This window comes from Macaca nemestrina, chromosome 7 (genome assembly GCF_043159975.1).
Source record: "Macaca nemestrina isolate mMacNem1 chromosome 7, mMacNem.hap1, whole genome shotgun sequence".
NCBI classification, from domain to species: Eukaryota; Metazoa; Chordata; class Mammalia; order Primates; family Cercopithecidae; genus Macaca; species Macaca nemestrina.
This window is the reverse complement of record NC_092131.1, coordinates 7,986,969-8,007,266: the sequence shown is the minus strand read 5'-3', so window position 1 is coordinate 8,007,266 and position 20,298 is coordinate 7,986,969. Positions and strand designations below refer to the sequence as shown.

General features: G+C 49.4%; 1 protein-coding gene across 3 annotated transcripts in view; it reads left to right on the top strand.

Moving 5' to 3' along the window:
* Nucleotides 1-20,298, top strand: part of LOC105467659 (EMAP like 1) — a 209,636-nt gene that overhangs the window by 19,104 nt on the left and 170,234 nt on the right. Inside the window, exon 1 of one of the 3 annotated variants that reach the window (XM_071099620.1) lies at nt 18,164-18,817. The exons of the other annotated variants lie outside the window; for them this stretch is intronic. The gene's annotated coding sequence lies outside the window, so the exon portion shown is untranslated. Of the gene's footprint in view, nt 1-18,163; nt 18,818-20,298 lie in introns of those variants that run through there. 3 annotated transcript variants of the gene reach the window in all.

Below are 20,298 nucleotides of genomic sequence, written 5' to 3'. Positions count from 1 at the left end.
GGCCCCAGGGAAGGACCCCAGGAGGTGACTGCAGGTGGCACATCTGATGGCATCAGTGCGGGGGGGGACTGACCAATGCAAGTCCCTTCCAATTTAAGGGGGTTTGGTGGTGGGGGCAGGGTCAGGCAGCAGGACTCATACTGGTCACTGGGTGGCAGACCTGGCCCTGCCCTGCTGACCAGCAAGGCCACTCTGGCCTGCTCCTGTGAGTCATTGCCTGGTTCAAGGCCCAGGCAAAGGCCGAGGGAGGCCTCTGTCTGGGGTTCCCACAGTGGACGGCTCATCAGTTCCTTGGTGTTCCTGGTGGGCTGTGGGGAAACCTTTACTTCAGATAACAGAGGGAGTGGATAGATGGTTTGGAGCCATATGATATTCTAAGCCTATACGTAAAGAATGGTGGGTGGTTTCCAGCACCTAAAACCTTTGGCCAGTGGTTCTCAAACCTTGGTGGGCACTGCAGTCCCCTGAAGGTGGGGAGGTGTTTGTTAAAAAAATTATACCTTCCTGAGCCCCCAGACCTGTGGAATCCGAATCTTGGGGCTCTAGTGTGATTCCCGTGCCCCCAGTGTTTGAAGTTCAGTGTGTCAGGTACCCTCAGACACAGTCACAAAGACTCTCAACCCCCCTCTCACGTCCACTTTCCTGTGTATCCAGCCTCACACATCCTCACACAGCCTGCACTCTCACTGGGCGCGTACACACTCCTCTGCATGGACTCACATTCACAGGGACGTTTGTGCTCCTGTGCCCACAGTGACACGCAGTTCTACACACACACCCCAGAACCGGCGGCACAATTTGCAGGGCCAAGTGCAAAATGAACATATAGAGCTGCTGTTTAAGAATCATTAAGGCTGGGCACGGTGGCTCACGCCTGTAATCCCAGCACTTGGTGGGAGGCCGAGGCAGGCGGATCACCTAAGGTCGGGAGTTAGAGACCAGCCTGACCAACATGGAGAAACCCCATCTCTACTAAAAATACAAAATTAGCCAGGCGGTGGTGCATGCCTGCAGCCCCAGCTACTCGGGAGGCTGAGACAGGAGAATCGCTTGAACCCGGGAGGCGGAGGTTGCAGTGAGCCGAGATTGTGCCACTGTACTCCAGCCTGGGTGAAAGAGAGAAACTCCGTCTCAAAAACAAACAAACAAACAAAATAATTGTTAAAAATTTGAAGACTGTAACAGCAGAGCCCCAAGTGACAGCACAGTTTGTGTGGCAACAAAACTGGCCTTGCATACAGTCGCTCATACTGCTTGTGCACATCTAGGAGCCTCGTGAATAAACATACCCCACGGCACAGACACCCACACATGTACACTCATGTGCACACACAGCGAGCCTTCAATTTAACTTTTTATTGGGATGAGGAAGCGTGCTGGTTAGCATTTAATAAGCAAAAGCAAAGTTGAGTCATATGTGTGTTGCTTGAAAGCAAGAAATGCCAGATGGAGCATTAAATGAATCACTGTCTTGGGTTTCATGAGTAACATTTTAATTGGGTTGTGACTAGTTTGGGAAAACTTTTAAGCTCCCCTCCACCTCAAATCCAAATTAAACCAGCAATTATTTAATGCTCCCAATGCCATGAAGCTCCCTGAATACAATGTGAACTTTAAAAACAGGTTTCGAGAAGACACTTCTCTGCCAAACGAATTACAGTGCATGGGGCAGCTCTTCCTTCCCAGAAACAAGGAGGGGAGGAAACTCGCATTTATTGAGCACCTACTATCAGCCAGCCCCTGTGTTCCGGGACGAGCACACATAATCTATGCACCACGATTCCTAAACGCTGAGCGTGGTGCCTGGCATATGGCAAGTGTTTGGTAAATGGTAGCTTATTACCGTATTTCATCCGAACCCAGGGTCCCACTGACTATAAGACATATATTATTTTCTGGACCATAAAGAAAGAAAAGAACACTGACATTGAAATCCTGATGGCAGCCAAGATACGCTGGGAGAACACGCTGTCTCAGAGGTGCTTACACATGAACAGTGTGTTAGAGAGTCAATGGAAGCCAGATCATAAAAGGAATTACCCCCCCAGTTCACAGACAGGAAAGACTGAGGCCCAGGAGGACAACCTGCCAGGGGGCTCTTTGACTCTTGAGACGATGTCATCAGAGGCTGCGGAGGGATTTTTCTGGAGTTCCGCCAACACGGAGCACACAGAGTTCCACCCACCATGTATGGGCATTGCTTTGTTGGGGAGGAGAGCTGCCTCAGTATGCCGGGAAACAGTGCGGAGGCACCCTGATTTGTGCAGCCTGGGGGCTCAGGGCAGAGGTTTCAGTCTTTGGATCTCCCCACATTTGACCAAAGGCAGGCACAGTTGGGAATCATTCTCTTCAAAGCAAGTTTTAGAGATTAGTAGTCATTTTGAGAGCCCCAGGCCTGCCCCGAGCCAGTCCTCGCCCCAGTCACGCCCTCATGCAGTGATTCATTAGGCGTAGAAACTGGCCTTGGAAGGCAATGAGCTCATGAATATGCACAGCGGGTCCTCATAAATTATGCATTCCACATGGAGGCTTCTGGGGAGAGGCTGAGGAGCGCCGAGCAGGAGCGCCGAGTCGCTCAGCCCTGCAACAGAAGGTTTGCTCACAGGGACTTTCTGTAAAGCACGTATTCCTGCCCTCCTGCCCTCTCCATCACAATGGACTTGTGGGCACCACCCTGGTTCTGATAAAACATCGGACTCTGGATTTGCAGAGCAATTGGAGTTTACTTAGCTGTGTCTTTGCTGAGGCCATGCTGGCAGGTCTAAATGGGCTGTCAGGGTCAGAGTGGGTCTGCACGTGACTTGCTTCAAGCCCATAGATGTGCAAAGCCGCCTGACCTTACAGAGGCCCCAGCAGTTGAAAAGCTCCTACCCAGATGAGTGATTTACAGGTTTCTCCAAATCAGAGGGTGCTGAGGTGGAGTGGCCTGAGAGTCATGGGGCAAACACTGGGCTGGGAGTCACGGTGGGAGCAAGAAGGAGAAGGAGGGGGCTCTGCAAGTGTCTGCATTCCCTACCACAGATGTCTGGGGCCAGCACAGCAGTCAGCCCTCAGCCCCTCCACTCCCTTCCCCAAGGCCAGGCTGGGCACACAGTGGGCATGCTGCAGTCGGGCAGGGGCTCAAGGTGGATTTTGCATGGCCTGCTTGGCTTAAGGCTGCTTCTCCCTGGTGGGCTTTCTTCTTGTCCAGCTGCACTCACCTTCGCTGATGGTTCTCTGGCCACTCAGCCGCCCCTCAGCCAGCCTGGAGGGCAGCCCCGAGCCAGGAGGTACCCTTCTCTTAGTTTCTCCTTTGGTGACTGTCAGCACCTTTCCTGCTATCAACAGTCACATGTGTGGGCACTTCAGACGCTTCCTGTCCTTTCATCCCCCTGATAGCCTGGGGAGGAATCGGGTGCACCGTCTGACAGTCCAGGCCTTGGCCAGAGAGGAAAGGGCTTGTCCTGGCAGCTCCGAGGTGGCATTGCTGGGTTTGCACTGTGTCCAGCCAAGCTCAGTTCCTGTATCCAGCCTGTGCTGCGCAGCCTGAGCTGAGCCTTAACCACCCTCAGCAGCAGGGTCTGGGGAAGCATCTGGAAAACGCTCTTAGCATTCATGCATCAAGAGCTATGAGACTAGGCCGGGCGCAGTGGCTCATGCCTGTAATCCCAGCCCTTTGGGAGGCCGAGGTGGGTGGATCACCTGAGGTCAGGAGTTCGAGACAAGCCTGACCAACGTGGTGAAACCCCTTCTCTACTATAAATACAGAAATTAGCCAGGTATGGTGGCAGGTGCCTGTAATCCCAGCTACTCAGGAGGCTGAGGCAGGAGAATCGCTTGAACCAGGGAGGTGGAGGTTGCACCCCAGCTTGGGCAATAAGAGCAAGACTCCCTCTCAAAAAAAAAAAAAAAAAAAGGAAGAGCTGTGAGACTAGGCTTAAATCATTCCATTTGGAAACACCCCGCAACCTTACAAATGTGCAACAGAAACAAAACCTCTACAGAAAATTGGTTAAATGGAGAAAAAGAAAATGAAATCAGCTGTCGTCCCTTCGCCCGAAAACTCAGCCCTGTCAGCCACGTGCGTTTCCTTTCTCTCCCTTCTCTTTCTTTCTGTGCAAAGTTGCCCTATCAAGCCATTGGTAAAATGGCGTCTCCGGTTTCCTCCCCCCACCCTTATGTCACAAGCATTTCCCACATTGCTGCATGATCTCCGTAATTACCATTTTAACAACTGCAGAACATAGAGTGAAATGTACTGGCTTTCGGCATGGAACCATTCTCTGATGTTGGGATCATCGTGCAGGGTGTTCAGAACCCACTGTTTAGGCCGGGCATGGTGGCTCATGCCTGTAATCCCAGCACTTTGGGAAGCTGAGGCGGGCAGATCACAGTCAGGAGATTGAGACCATCCTGGCTAACATGGTCAAACCCCATCTCTACTGAAAATACAAAAAATTAGCCGGGTGTGGTGGCAGGCGCCTGTAGTCCCAGCTACTGGGGAGGCTGAGGCAGGAGAATGGTGTGAACCTGGGAGGCAGAGCTTGCAGTGAGCCGAGATCGCACCACTGCACTCCAGCCTGGGCAACAGCGAGACTCTGTCTCAAAAAAAAAGAACTCACTGTTCAAAGGAAATGACTTTTAGACTTTCATGAATTTAATTCTTATGTCACATTCCTAATGGGGGATCAGCCTATCCCTCCTCCATACAGCAAGCCTCCTTACAGCATGCAAAGTGCTGATTTTCCCTTTCTCCCTGGAAGGGCCTTGCAGACAGACTGGGAGCCTACTCAATGCCCAAACACCGATATTAATCTCAGTCTCATTAAGTAAGCCCCAACTTGAACCAGACGGTCCCTCAGTGTGTGGCGCCTCTGGTCCCATCTTATAATGGAGCAAACAGTATCTTGCCCAATACCTGCGTTCACCAGTGCATGCAAAGCTGGGATTTGAACATAGCTCTGTCTCATTCAAGTGACTCTGGTGTGCATTTTGCTCTCTGCTACCCATGGACCACAGAAACAACCAAGGCCTGAGCCACAGGCAAGCGGGGAGAAGGAAAAACACAGAACCACAGACAAATGCCGGAAGCCCTCTCAGACCAACCATGCCAACCAAGGCTCGTAAAGCATTTTCTCTGTGCCAGACTCTGTTCGAACAGCTTTGCAAATGTTACCTCACTCAGTCCTTACTGTACCCTGGAAGGCACGATTTTTGTCCCCACCTGACCGAGGAGAAAACTGAGGCTCAGGGAAACTGAGTGACTTGGGCAGAGTCACACGGCTTGAGAGTGGCACAGTCAGGATTGGAACTCAGGCTGACTCTGGAGACTGTAATCATCACCTCCCCGCCCCTGTCAGCTCCAAGTTTTTAGTTCAGCTTCATCCTCCTCTGGTTGCTAGCACAGGGCATTCCCATTGTAGGGATCCTATTAATATTTGTGGAGTGGCTGTTTGACAGATAAGACGTTTGTGGAGACTGCGGAAGAAGGAAGGCTGGCAGAGCAGTGTGCTGGGTGTCAGATACAGTCCAGGGTTGCTCACTGGGTGTCTTACTGGGTATCTCCCTGGGAGAGGCCTGGCTGCCCCTCCCAGGGAGAGCAAAGTTGCCCAGGGCTGGGGCAGACGTGTGGGAGGCATGCTTACCGAATTTGTGGGTGACACCAAGCCTGGGGTGAGCAGATGGTGTGGGAGACTGCAGAATGGGCATTCAAAATGATCTCCCCTGGGCTCTTAGGGCCAAGGGCAAAATGAGGCCGGGTGCAGTGGCTCATGCCCGTAATCCCAGCACTTTGAGAGGCTGAGGTGGGCAGATCATTTGAGGTCAGGAGTTCAAGACCAGCCTGGCCAATATGGCTAAACCCTGTCTCTAATAAAAATATAAAAGTTAGCCAGATGTGGTGGTAGGCGCCTGTAATCCCAGCTAATCAGGAGGCTGAGGCATGAGAATCTCTTGAACCTGGGAGGCGAAGGTTGCAGTGAGCTGAGATCACTGCCCCAGTAGCTGGGACACTGCACTCCAGGCTGGGTGACAGACCGAGACTCCGTCTCAGGAAAAAAAAAAAAAAAAAAAATCGAGAACTGGGGGCAAAATGACATGAAATTTGAAGGTGACAAAATTTAGCACTTGGCTCCGCCGGAAGGGTAACCTGATTGGAAACCAATGACAAGTAGGGAAATATGAGGAGGTGGAGCTGATGGGCTCAGTGGCTGAACAGACGTGGGCACAGACAGGAAAGGGGCTTTACATAAATTAATTTGCACAATGAGCCCCATGCCAGGGAGTGACCTTGACCTTCAGTGTCTTCCTGTATATCACAGGGACAGTAATAGTGCCTGTGCCACTGGATTGCTTTTAATCTAGTATTTTTTCATAAAGTTCAAAAAAAAAAAAAAAAAAAAGAAAAGAAATGCAACATGCTTACAGAAAAGGGCATCCATTGTAAGTATACAGCTTGAGGAATATCCATGGTAAACCTACCTGTATAACCAGCCCCTGATCAAGAAACAGAACTTACACCACCAGAAGCCCCTTGTACCCTCCTCCAGCCATTAACCCTTGAAGTAAACACTGTTTGGGCTTCTAATACTGGGTTAGCTTTTGCTTGCTTGTTTTTAACCTTTCTGTAAGTGGAAATACCAAATGTTGATAAAGATATGGACTGGGTGGGCCGGGCACGGTGGCTTACGCCTGTAATCCCAGCACCTTGGGAGGCCGAGGCGGGTGGATCACGAGGTCAGGAGATTGAGACCATCCTGGCTAATACAATACAAAATGCAAAATACAAAAAGTTAGCATGGTGGTGGGCACCTATAGTCCCAGCTACTTGGGAGGCTGAGGCAGGAGAATGGCATGAACCCGGGAGGTGGAAGTTGCAGTGAGCCGAGATCGCGCCACTGCACTCCAACCTGGGCAACAGAGCAAGACTCTATCTCAAAAAAAAAAAAAAAAAAAAAACATATGGACTGGGTGCAGTGGCTTATGCCTGTAATCCCAGCACTTTGGGAAGCCAAGGCAGGAGGATTGTTTGAGCCCAAGAGTTCAAAACCAGCCTGGGCAACATGATGAGAACTTTTCTCTACAAAACATTTTAAAAAGTAGTCAGGTGTGGTGGCACATGCCTGTAGTCCCAGCTACATGGGAGGCTGAGGTGGGAGGTTCACTTGAGCCTGGGAGGTTGAGACTGCAGTGAGCCGTTTCTGTCACTGCACTCCACCCTGGGTAACAAGAGTGAAATCCTGTCTAAAAGTAAATTAAAATAAATAAAAAATAGAGACATGGAGAAACTGGAACTCACACACGCTATTGGTAGAAGATAAGTTGTTAAAGCCATTCTAGAAAACTGATATTATCTACTAAAGCTGAATAACACCCCTACATATGTGTGTGATATGGTTTGGCCGTGTCCCCACCCAAATCTCATCTTGAATTCCCATGTGTTGTGCGAGGGACTCAGTGGGAGGTAACTGAATTGTGGGGCAGGTCTTTCCCATGCTGTTCTCGTGATAGTAAGTATCACGAGATCTGACAGTTTTATAAGGGGGAGTTTCCCTGCACAAGCTCTCTCTTTGCCTGCTGCCGTCTATGTAAGATGTGACTTGCTCCTCCTTGCCTTCCACCATGCTTATGAGGTCTCCCCAGCTATATGGAACTGTAAGTCCATTAAACCACTTTCTTTTGTAAATTGCCCAGTCTCAGGTATGTCTTTATCAGCAGTGTGAACATGGACTAATGCAGTGTGTCTGATGTATATTCATGTATGTATGATTGTGTGCGTGTATAAGCATACATACCACTCCTCCGGATATTCCTGGAGCTGTGTGAGTAGACATGGACACATCTACTATATATGTGGATTTACTGCAAGACAACCCTCTTCATAGCAGCACACTCAGGCACCTTGACAAGGTATTTGGTACCTTCACAAAGCGGGACACTACTCCTGGCGATAGGTGGGGAGAGGCTAAATGACAGGCTGAAGCTCACAGGCAGGACCAGCCAGGCCCCACCAGCCCTCAGCAAGGCTTCCTGAAATTATCTGTAGGAATCACTGCAGAAGCATGAGGAGCGCTTAGACTCATGCCCAACGAGCTTGTGGTTGTTGTGTTATTGTCCTCATCACTGCAATAACCTCTCTAGATCCTCAGCTATGCTGCATGATGTTTCAATTGATTTCACTTTTTACATCCCTCACCTCTCTGACCTCAGCACTGTTGTGCAATGAACACGAGCATGGATGATGACGTGGGCTGGCTCTCAGGGCAGCAGGGAGCACCGGGAGGACCCTAATCCAAATCACCAAACCCACCTCTGCCATGCAAGGTTGGGGACAGCTCTCGAGGAGCCGGGGCCTACAGGAAATTTGTGTTCTGAGAGGTTCACGACCTGTGAAGGCTTCTTTGGAAGGCAGCTGGGGGTGTGCTGGGGCTGCCCTTTGCTTCTTGCTAGCACTGCCCGGAAGCTGAGGACCTCAAGTGCTTCTGGAGGAGAAGACAGTTGGCTGCAGGCTGAGGAGCCCTAATACCAGCGAGTGGGGGCAGTGGAGATGCCCGCTGGTCCCAGGCCACCGCTGACTTGCTTTGTGACCTTCCTCCTTTCACTGCCCTCTGTGTGGTTCACTCTCCCATGAGGACATTGGGCTTTGTGGCTCCAGAGCTGTTCTCCTCTTTCCTCCTCCCCCAGCTCACAGAGGTCTCACAGCAGCTCTTCACCCGGGTTGTTCTCCTTCCTTCTCGCAGCAGCCCTGCAATTTTACGGATGAGGGAAGTGCAGCTCAGAGAGGTTAAGCGATTTGCCCAAGGTCACACAGATGGTGCCAGGTGGGGCTGGAATTCAGCTGCCCTGTTCAGCCTCCACTCCACTTCCCTGGCCACCCTCCTGGCCAAGGCAGAGCCCTGGGCTGGTCTTCCCCACTGAAGTCTCCCTGGGTGATGTGCATTTCTGATAAGCTCCCAGGTTTGGCGGATGCTGCTGGTCTCAAGAGCAGGCTTTCAGCAGCGAGCTCTGTGCATTCATAGTCTAGTGGAGCATGCGAGTTTGCAAACAGATGAAGGCCAAGGAGCATCAGGGCAGGCTTCCTGGAGGTGCCGCTGCAAGGAGAGAAGAAGGTGGATGAGAAGGAAAGTCCCAAACTCCAGCCCAGGCACAGAAGCAGCAGGGTGGGCTCCACACAGCCACCGAACCACAGGAGCTTGGTGCAGGATGTGATACAGTTTTTGACAGACTTTTGGCATGGCCAGGAGTAGGTCCAAGTCAGTGTACAGGGACACCCAAACCACTGTCCTGCCCATTCCTCAGTCAGTGTTGTTGCTTTTTTAACTATAGTAAAATACATAACAAAGTTTACTATCTTAATCGTTTTTGTTGTTGTTGTTTTTTGAGACAGGGTCTTACTCTGTTGCCCAAGCTGGAGTGCAGTGGCACAATCATGGCTCACTGCAGCCTCAACCTCCTGGGCTCAAGCGATCCTCCCACCTCAGCCTCCTGAGTAGCTGGGACCACAGGCGAGCACCACTATGCCCAGCTAATTTTTTTTCTTTACTTTGTAGACATGGGGTCTTCTTACATTGCCCAGATTGGTGTCGAACTCCTGGGCTCAAGTGATGCTCCAGTCTCGACCTCCCAAAGTGCTGGGATTACAGGCATGTAAAATAGGCGTGCTCAGCCTGTCCTAACTGTTTTCAGTATGCAGTGGGTGGATTAGTACATTCACATTGTTGTGCAGCCCTCACTCCCATCCATCTCCAGAGTCCATTTCATCTTGCCAAGTGGAAACTCTGTGCCCATTAAACAATAACCTCCCCCCGACCATGCCAAGTCCCTGGCAACCACCAATCTACTTTTTGTCTCTATAAATTTGACCGCTCTAGGTACGTAATGTGAGTGTAATCATAAGTATTTGTCCTTTTATTTCTGGTTCATTTCATTTATACATCCTCAAGATCAAGGTTCCTCCATGTTGTAACGTGTCAGAATTTTCTTCCTTTAAAGTTAAAAATATTACATTGTATAGATTTACCGCATGCTTTTTTTTTTTTTTTTTTTTTTTTTTTGAGACAGAATCTGACTCTTTCATCCAGACTGGGGTTGCAGTGATGTGATGCCGGCTCACTGCAACCTCTGCCTCCTAGGCGCAGGTGATTCTCATGCCTCAGCCTCCCAAGTAGCTGGGATTACAGGCGTGCACCACCATGCCTGGCTAATTTTTGTATTTTTAGTAGAGACGTGGTTTCCACATGTTGACCACGCTGGTCTTGAACCCCCGGCCTCAAGTGATCCACTCGCCTTGGCCTCCCAAAGTGCTGGAATTACAGGCATGAGCCACTGTGGCTGGCCTGGATTAATGGTTAATAATTAATGGTTAATAAAATGGTTACCACATTTTATTTACTACTTACACATTCATGATTAATGATTAATGGTTAATACAATGGTCACTACATTTTATTTACTACTTGCCCATTCATCCATCAATGAACACTTAGGCTGTTTCCACCTTTTGTCTATTGTGAATGATGCTACTATGAAGATGGGTGTGCAAGCACCTATCTGAGCCTCTGCTTTCTATTCTTTTGGATGTAGACTCAAAAGCGCAATTGCTGGATCATATGGAAATTAAAGTTTTACTTTTTTTTTTTTTTTTTTTGAGACAGAGTCTTACTCTGTTGCCCAGGCTGGAGTGCAGTGGCGCGATCTCGGCTCACTGCAACCTCTGCCTTGTGGGTTCAAGCAGTTCTCCTGCCTCAGCCTCCTGAGTAGCTGGGATTAGAGGTGCCCACCACCATGCCAGCTAATTTTTGTATTTTTAGTAGAGACGGGGTTTCACTATATAGGCCAGGCTGGTCTTGAACTCCTGATCTTAGGGGATCCACCCACCTCTGCCTCCCAAAGTGCTGGGATTTCAGGCATGAGCCACCACATCCAGCCTAATTTTTAATTTTTTTGAAGACCTCAGTTGGTATGTTTCTATCACACATAGACCAACTAGCTATTTTAGGGGGGCTTCCCAACAGCAGTTTAAGAAGACCATTGTATTCCGGCATTATTTAACGTCAAATGAACAGCTCCACCATTCTAGTCTTAAAAACCAGGTTTGTGGCCGGGCGCGGTGGCTCAAGCCTGTAATCCCAGCACTTTGGGAGGCCGAGACGGGCGGATCACGAGGTCAGGAGATCGAGACCATCCTGGCTAACACGGTGAAACCCCGTCTCTACTAAAAAATACAAAAAAAAAAAACCACTAGCCGGGCGAGGTGGCGGGTGCCTGTAGTCCCAGCTACTCGGAAGGCTGAGGCAGGAGAATGGCGTGAACCCGGGAGGCGGAGCTTGCAGTGAGCCGAGATCTGGCCATTGCACTCCAGCCTGGGTGACACAGCAAGACTCCGTCTCAAAAAAAAAAAAAAAAAAAAAACCAGGTTTGCACTCTTCACCATTGAAATTCTCTTGGAAAATGTTAAATGTCCGCCCAAATCAACATCAATAATTTGTTTCACTTGGCAAGGAAAAATGTTTAAAATTTAACGAAGCCAGCTGATTTCCACAATTCCATGTTGCCAAGCAGCAATCATGGTAATAAATGACCAATGCTTTTCTTGTAAGAAAAATGTTTGCATGGAGAGAGAGGGTCGGCCGCTAATGGAGAGAGGCTGGCCACCGAGCTTCTATAGGAAGCAAAGTGCAATCCATCATCCTGGAGTGTTGGCTTTGAAAATGCAGCGTGTCCACTGGGAGTCACCATTTTCCAAAGGTCCTCTTGCTGGCCCTGCTGAATCATAGTCCCATAATTCCCCCACCACATAATATTTTTCCATCGCCATGGTGACTGTGTGAGAAGAAGGCACGGTGAGAAACTTCAGGGATTACTTCTTATTTCACAGAAACGAGATTTGGCTTCTGCTGAAAAGTGGGCTACAAGTTCCTATTTTAAGGAGAAGAGCTGGGTTCCATGAACCAGAGCTTACTATAGCCGAGAAGGAGCATGGGTCAGGTCTGGTCCTGGTTCCAGCACTTGCTAGTCATTGACTTTAGGCAAGACTGTTTCTCTCCAAGCCTCAGTTCTTTTCTCCGTAAAGCGGGATTGGCCAGGCGCAGTGACTCACGCCTGTAATCCCAAGACTTTGGGAGGCCAAGGCAGGCAGATCATGAGGTCAGGAGATGGAGACCATTTGGCCAACATGTGAAGCCCCAACTCTACTAAAAATACAAAAATTAGCCAGGTGTGGTGGCATACACCTGTAGTCCCAGCTACTCGGGAGTCTGAGGCAGGAGAATCGCTTGAACCCAGGAAGCAGAGAGGCAGAGTATGTGGTGAGCCGAGATTATGCCACTGCACTCTAACCTGGCGACAGAGTGAGATTCCGTCTCAAGGGAAAAAAAAAGGGGAGGATGGAGAATGGGAATTAGGGTTCTCTGTGGGATCAGTTGAAAAAATGCAAGACATTTACAAATTGTGAGATCCTTTTCAAAAAACAAAAGTCAAATACAAGTTCCCCTTATTTCAGGCCAAGGTGCTGTTGCAGGTGGCTTTGTCTTGCATCACGGTTGGCTGCTTTCCTCAGGGCCTCCCCCAAGTCCCCTCATTCACATACACATCTGTCACCTTCAACAAGACAGGGATTTTGCTGTGAGCTTCAAGGAGACAGAAACTTTGTCTTATATTTATTCTGAAGGCCCCCCTCACCCCCACCCCCACCACTTCGCTGAGCACATGACTATACTCAGAGCTGGCCTCAAGAAATCCTTGAATTCATATTTGGATCCAGCAAATGCTTGCCAGGTCCCATCTGCATTGGGCTGGGGGACACAGGGTAAATCAGGTGGAAGGAGCCGAGTCATCCAGATTTGAAGTCACTCCTTTGACTTCCCAGTAGCCTCTCCCAGAGATGGGGCATGGAGAAGTGCTCCCACACTAAGGGTGCACATTGAATGTAAGATTCATCCCAATTCCAAAAAGCTTCGAAAGCAAAGAAGCGTGTCTTAGAGCGGAGGAAATCCGGCCATTACAATGCCATGTGCTAAGTGAAATTCTCAAAGGTGTGCTGTTCTTAGACGTGACCCAGAGGAAGGAGGAACTCATTCTTCATGGTGGAGTGGTGAGATGGGGTCTCTGAGGGTCTCACGGAGCCGCCGTCTGAGCTGGGGTGGTGACGTCTGTGGCAGGAAGGATTGTAGGGTTGATGGAGCTGCCTAGAAGGAAGAGGGTCCAAAATTGCCAAAGGAACTCGGATATAGGTGCAGAGACACAGAGCAGCACGATATGGCTCACGGAACTATCAGTCACTCCACATGGCTGGAGTATAGCAAAGGGAGGAGGCGGGGGTAAGGCAGACAGGCCCAGGGCCAGGAATGGCCATTTCTGTGACATGGGCACAAAGATGGGCAGAGCTTCGACTGTGTGACACAGGCACCAGAACAGCTGGGGAAAGGGGAAGGTAGAGATGCATTCCAACAATCCCCATGGCTGCTTCTGTGGTCTTCTTTTTTTTTTTTTTTTTTTTTCCTCTCAGATGGAGTCTCCCTTTGTCACCCAGGCTGGAGGGCAGTGGCACAATCTCGGCTCACTGCAACCTCTGCCTCCTAGGTTCAAGTGATTCTCCTGCCTCAGCCTCCTGAGTAGCGGGATTACAGGCATCCGCCACCATGCCCGTCTAATTTTTGTATTTTTAGTAGAGTTGCTGTTTCACCATGTTGGCCATGCTGGTCTCAAACTCCTGACCTCAGGTGATCCGCCTGCCTTGGCCTCCCAAAGTGCTGGAATTACAGGCATGAACCACCACTCCCGGCCTGATTGTATATTCTTTTTGTCAGCAGTTTGGGGCTCCAGGGCGACCCAAACTGGTATTGATTGGTGGTTTTGATGTGGGTTTGAGGTTACCAAGAACTACAGACCCCTCTACTTAGTAGGGGAACTAACTGGAAGGCTCCCTGTCTGGTCGTCCTTTCTCAGCCAGCCTCCAAGCCCCACATTTGCTCGTGACTCTGCTGAGATGCAGCAAGGGAGCAGCGTGGCCATCTCCTTGGTCAAGTCAGCCCACCTGGGGTTTCACAGCAGGTGCTGAGCGCTCAGGGAGCTGGGGTGTCAGCACACAGACAGTGAGCACCATCCCAAGGATCATTTTCTCCGGTCACAGGGTCCCCACCGTGGGCACCAGCAGGAGGTGGCCCCTTTGGAAGTGGAAGCACACTGTCCCTCGAGGCTTGTCCTCAGTAGGCAGTGCTGGCCCCAGCGCTGAGTCACCTTGGCCTCCCCCACAGTGGGCAGGGAAACAAGCTCCTCTCCATTTCCAGGGATCCCATTCTCCCCCAGGCCATGCATTTAGAGCAGACAGGTCAATTTTGATGGTTTGACAATCTGACTTCACTTCTTTCTGAGGCCTGACAACTAGTTCAGGGTGATGCTCACGATCAAGTCTCTGCAGTACTTGCCTCTACACTTAAGAAATCAGTCACATCAGGACAAATGTCATGGTGTCTTCCAGATGTACCTGCCTTTAATGCTCAGGTTTTCTCAGGACACCATTTAAATGTAGGGACAATTCTTCTCAGGCTACATTCCTATGAGGAGCTGGCTGAGGAGTGGGCAGCAAGCAGTGCCTGCAGACACTCCTTGTCTTGTTCTTGCTCCTCTTTCTTCCTTTTCCTGGGAATAGAAATGGGTTCTGCTGAGCTTGGTCTGGCCCGGTTCACCCCTCCAACTACATTCCCCACCAGTCCCTGCTGTCCCCTGCAAGTTCCAGCCACCTGATGGCCCACACATGCCACGCACAAACGTTCCTGCCTCTTTACTTTGCTCACTTTGCTTTTCTCTCCTTGTCCACCGGGTTTTGGTGACACTTAACCTTTGTACCATTCGTCACCATTTCCTCTAAGATAATGGAATGACCCTCCTGTGTCCTCCTACGATCATCAGAGTTGCGTTTGTCAGTTTGGGTTACTATAAAAGAATATCATAGACTTGATGGATTAAACAGGAGACATTTATTGCTCACAGTTCTGGAGGCTGGGAAGTCCAAGATCAAGGCACTGGCAGATCTGGTGTCTGGAGAGGGCTCTCATCCTGGTTCACAGACAACTGTCTTCTTGTTGTATCCTTACATGGTGGAAAGCAAAGAGAGACAAAGCAAGCTCTCATGTCTTTTTAAAAAATGTATATCTATCTATCTATCTATCTATCTATCTATCTATCTATCTATCTATCTATCTATCTTTTTTATTTTGACCTGCATGAAGAGAGATCATGTCTTTTTTTAAGGAAATGAATTCATTCATGTGAGTTCCACTCTTACGATCTAATCACCTCCCAAAGGCTCACCTCAAAATACCACCATTGGGGGTTAGCATTTCAACACATGAATTTTGGGAGGAACAAATGTTCAGTCCATAGTATTAGCTCAGTTACTTTACTTCCCTGGGCCTCATTTTCTCCAATTGTAAAACAGGGATGTTACTATAACCTGACGAAGTAACAAGAATTATTGAACTGTGTAATATGCTGAGCACAGGGCCTTGAACATAGTAGGTGCTCAAGAAACTTTAATTTCTTCCATTTCTTACTCTTCCTTGCAGCAGTTTCCACTGATATTATAATGATCAGTATCTGTCTCACCCACGAGATGCTGAATTTTGCAGAGTCAATGGCTGAGATGTCTTGCCTTTTTATTTATTCGAGCATATTTTTCATCACCCTGAAAAGAGACCCCATACCCATTAGCAATTGGTCCTCACCTTCCCTTCCCCTCGGTCTCTGGGCAGCCATTAATCTACTTTCTGTCTCTATGGTTTTGCCTATTCTGGACGTTTCTTATAAATGGGATTATGGTCTCTTGTATGTGGCTTCTTTCACTTAACATAACGTTTTCAAGGTTCATCCGTGTTGACGCCTGTATGAGTTTGAGTACTTCACTCCTTTTATGACCGAGTAATAGCTCATCGCATGAGCTGTTGGATATACCACATTTGCCTAATCATTCATCAGTTAAGAGACGTGGATTGTTTCCATTTTTTTGGCTATTACAAATAATTCTGCCAGGCTGGGCGCCATGGCTCACACCTATAATCCTAGCACTTTGAGAGTCTGAGGCAGGTGGGTCACTTAAGCCCAGGAATTTGAGACCAGCCTGGGCAACATGGTGAAACCCCATCTCCACAAAAGATACAAAAATTAGCCAGGCATGGTAGTGTGTGCCTGTAGTCCCAGCTACCTGGAAGGCTGAGGTGGGAGGATCATTTGAGTCTGGGGGATTGAGGCTACAGTGAACCATGATCACGCCGCCATACTTCAGCCTGGGTGACACAGTGAAACCCTGTCTCAAAACTAACAAAAAACAAAACAAACAACAACAAAACAAAAAACAACGCTGCCAGTTGGTTCCTTTTCATATTTTCTGTTTCTCGGCTATGTCATACCTTTTATTACAACACAGTTTTCATTGCTTCATTGAATATTGTTATAACAGTTGCTTTAAAGTTCTTGTCTAATCTTTTCAGCATCTGAGTTATTTTAGGATTGGTATGTGTCGATTGACTGTTTTCTTGAGAATGGGTTGCATTTTTCTGGCTCTTTGTAAGTTGAGTAATTTCGGATTGTATCCTGGATGTTGTGATTGGTCCGTGTTGTACACTCTGGATTGTGTCATATTGTTTAATAGTATTGATGTGGTTGTTTCAGCAGACAATTAACTTGGTTAGACTCACACTTCAAACTTTGTGACACTTGTGGTGAGCAGGGGCTCAGCCCTCAGTTCAGACTGCTTTTATTTATTTATTTATTTATTTATTTATTTATTTATTTATTTTTTGAGACGGAGTCTCGCTCTGTCGCCCAGGCTGTAGTGCAGTGGCCGGATCTCAGCTCACTGCAAGCTCTACCTCCCGAGTTTACGCCATTCTCCTGCCTCAGCCTCCAGAGTAGCTGGGACTACAGGCGCCCACCACCTTGCCTGGCTAGTTTTTTGTATTTTTTAGTAGAGACGGGGTTTCACCGTATTAGCCAGGATGGTCTCAATCTCCTGACCTCATGATCCGCCCACCTCGGCTGCCCAAAGTGCTGGGATTACAGGCTTGAGCCACCGTGCTCGGCCAGGCTGCTTTTAATATGCTTTGCAAGCTGTGTGTTTGGGAGCCAGTCAGAGAGTTGGGCAGAGTTTACATGCTAAATTTGGGGTTCCCCTTCTCTGGCTACCTCTTTTCTTGGGTTTCTCCCCATTCTCTAATAACCATGGTTGTCCAGGGCTTCTTCTCTTGCTTCCTCTGTCCAGACAGCAGATTTTCTACTGGGACGTGGTCACCTCGTGCCACCACCACACACGGGGCTGCGCTTAAGACAGAGCTGTGAAAATGCGAAACTCACCCCTGTGGGGTGATTCCTCTCCCTAGGTTTGGACATTGCTCCAAAGCCTGCCTGCTTTTGTCAACTCTCCAAAGCCCTCCAGGCTTTGTTTTGTATTATTTTGTGTAGCATTTGTGTTGTCTGCAGGAGTTTTTTAGGACTTTTATTGCTTTATACTAGAAGTGGAGCAAATGGTTCATGAATCAATACTTGCTTTATTTCATATCTACATATAGCATTAACATAATTCTCATATTTTCTGCTATATTTCACATTTCATTTGAACAATGCTCGTCTCAGTCCCTGCTAAATTGATTTTATGACCCATTAGTGGGTCACAACCCACTGTTTGACCCATGGTGCTCTGATGCTTGGCAGACAAGGAGCAGGTTCTGTGACTGTAAGAGCACCTTGAACGAATAAAATACAAGACTTTCTCCCTTCCCTGTCCATGGTTCAGAAGGCTTTGCATCTTGAACATCCTGGGTGCAGAGCGGTCACAGGCCATCCCCACAGATATGTTCCTACAGATGGGGTGCGTGACTGTGTTCTCTCCTCCTCCACACCCCTCTGAGGCTTACAGCCACCAAAGCCCACAGTCCTTCAGGGCTCAGGCCTCGGGGCTAAACAATGACTCACAGACTTTCACACCTCCCCACACACCCTGCACATGCCAACTTTTTGTTTTGGTAAATAAATACACTCAAAAGTAATGACCATCTACTCTGGCCATCATTATTTCATAAAAGCAAGGCTACTTTATCACCAATGCCAGATGCACAATCTCAGAATAAGCCGAAGTTCTGAAATTAAAATACATTTTATTTCACGACAAACTCCCTCTACATTTTCCTCACTATTCCGTAGACAGGCACTGGGGAGCCTCCCGCACAGCTAGGGCCACCGGAGCCCAGGCTGCAAAGACCCCAGGAGGTCCCAGAATCTACCTGCCTCAGGCCCAGAGAGGGGTGGACGTTGCCCAGGACCTGCCACTGGAAGAGGAAAAAGGTTTTCCCGTTCTCACCCAGGCAATTCTCCATCAAAATGCCGTCTGACTACAAAGAGGCAGGCACTTGCTTCTGGATCCCCTCTGCGCTCTGCAGAACTCCCAGGTCACGGAGCTCATTTCACTAACTGCAGCCGTCCCCCTGGGGCGCCCCGTCTGCCCTACTTGCCATCGCCCAGATGCGCAGGATCTTGTGGCAGAAAGCAGGAGCCTGGATAGGAAGAGGAGCAGCCAGGCTGAGGTGGGCAACGCTTCCCGTCCCTGGCCCTTCCCACGTCCTCAGAGACCTGGGACCTGAGACTCATTAGAGCCTGCATAATGGATGCCTCCTTCTCTCTTCTTGGAAAGCCCCAGCCCATCTTGCTTAATGGCCACGAGGGAAGTGGGATACCAGCGCTCTGCTCATAAAGCCAGCCTCTGCCTCCCCATCTCCCCTTGGAGGAGGGGCGGCTGGGCGGCTCTCACAGGGGAGGCCTGGCCTCTTGTCTTCTGCTTCACGACAGCTGGGTGAGCATCTTCCCCCACTCCCTCCCTCAGTCTGTCCTACTGAGGGGCTGGGGTACTGGGCCAGGCGTGGGGGGCCTCTGAACCACACTTGGGGGTGGGCAGAAAGAGCCTGGGTCAGGAGAAGAGCCCTTGGCAGGACTCCAGGGGAGTCAGGGAAGGAGGGAGGATGACAGAGAGCTCCAAGCAAAGAGCAGAGGGGTTGGAGATGAGAAGCAGGAGTCCAGGCATGGGGGAACTTTCCCGGGCTCTAGAATGACTCTGGTCACAGCGAAAGGGTGGCCTTGTGACCTCTACCCTAACCCACATCCACGCTCCTCACCATGTTGTTCTTAGGCAGCTCTGGGGCCTGGCAGGGCCCAGAGTCAGCTGGAATACCCTGGTTTGACCATGGCAATTGTTAAAAGATGCAAATGTTTCTGTAATGCCCAGTATTTCTGTAATGTTGCCCTATCCTCAATGCCTCCCGAGTGTACCCTTTTTCCTTCCCCCATCCCCCTCCTCTGGGACTCCTCAGACCTCCCCATATCCACCCACTCAAGGGTTCATGCTTGGCACGGCAGGGGCCCTCCAAGCCCCTGCTCTAGCCCTGGCCGCATAGGATGCTGCATATTCTCAATAGCTCCACTGGGATAGGCTGGGTGCTCAGTGGCATGGCTAAGCGACGTGTGCACCCTTGAGCGGATGCCCCGCCTGCTGGTGAGGGCCATGCTTGTAGTGCCCTGCAGCCCTAGGGGTAAGGGGCCATTTTCCCATGTCCGTGTGAAGCCTTGAGTAGGGGAGAAGTTTAAGGAAGGAAGGGCAGAAGGAGGGGGTAGCTTGCCAGCATCCTCTTGAATGAGAATGAAAGTTGAGAGTGGAAATTTTAATTGCAAAACCCACTGACAGCTTGACTTTAAGGGAAAAGATGAGCTAAATTTAACCTAGCCAGTTAAAGAGCCAAAAATGCAATTTACTAATTAGCTTAAAATGGAAAGTAGTCCAGTGATCAGAAAAAAGCTTTTCTGTTTAAAAAAAAAAGATACAAAATAGAGTTGATTCCTCTTTTCATACTGACGTGCATTTGAATACTGTTATGTAATTAGGAATGCAGTTTGCTGGCGCACTGCCCAGGACACAGAGGCAGAGCATCACAGCCTTCGTGAAAAGTTACAGGAGCCTTGAAACAGGCATAAGGCTATGTCTTCAAGTCAAATCTGTTTCCTCATTACAGAGCATCCAGGAGGGATCCGATCTCTGTTCTCAGGGAGTGCAGAGCTCAGTAGGTGAACTAGGCAAGGCCACAGAGGACTGCCACAGACCTGGATAAGTACTAGGTACTGAGGCGTTCAGAGGAGGGAGATAGGGCCTATGGCAGGGAGGGAAGAGCTGGCTCCCAGAACACTGGCATTTGAGATGAACTTGAGAGGTGGTGACTTGGGAAATGTGGAGCAGCGGGAAGGGACACTTAAGATGTGTGATGGAAAGAGTGAGGCAGACCTAGA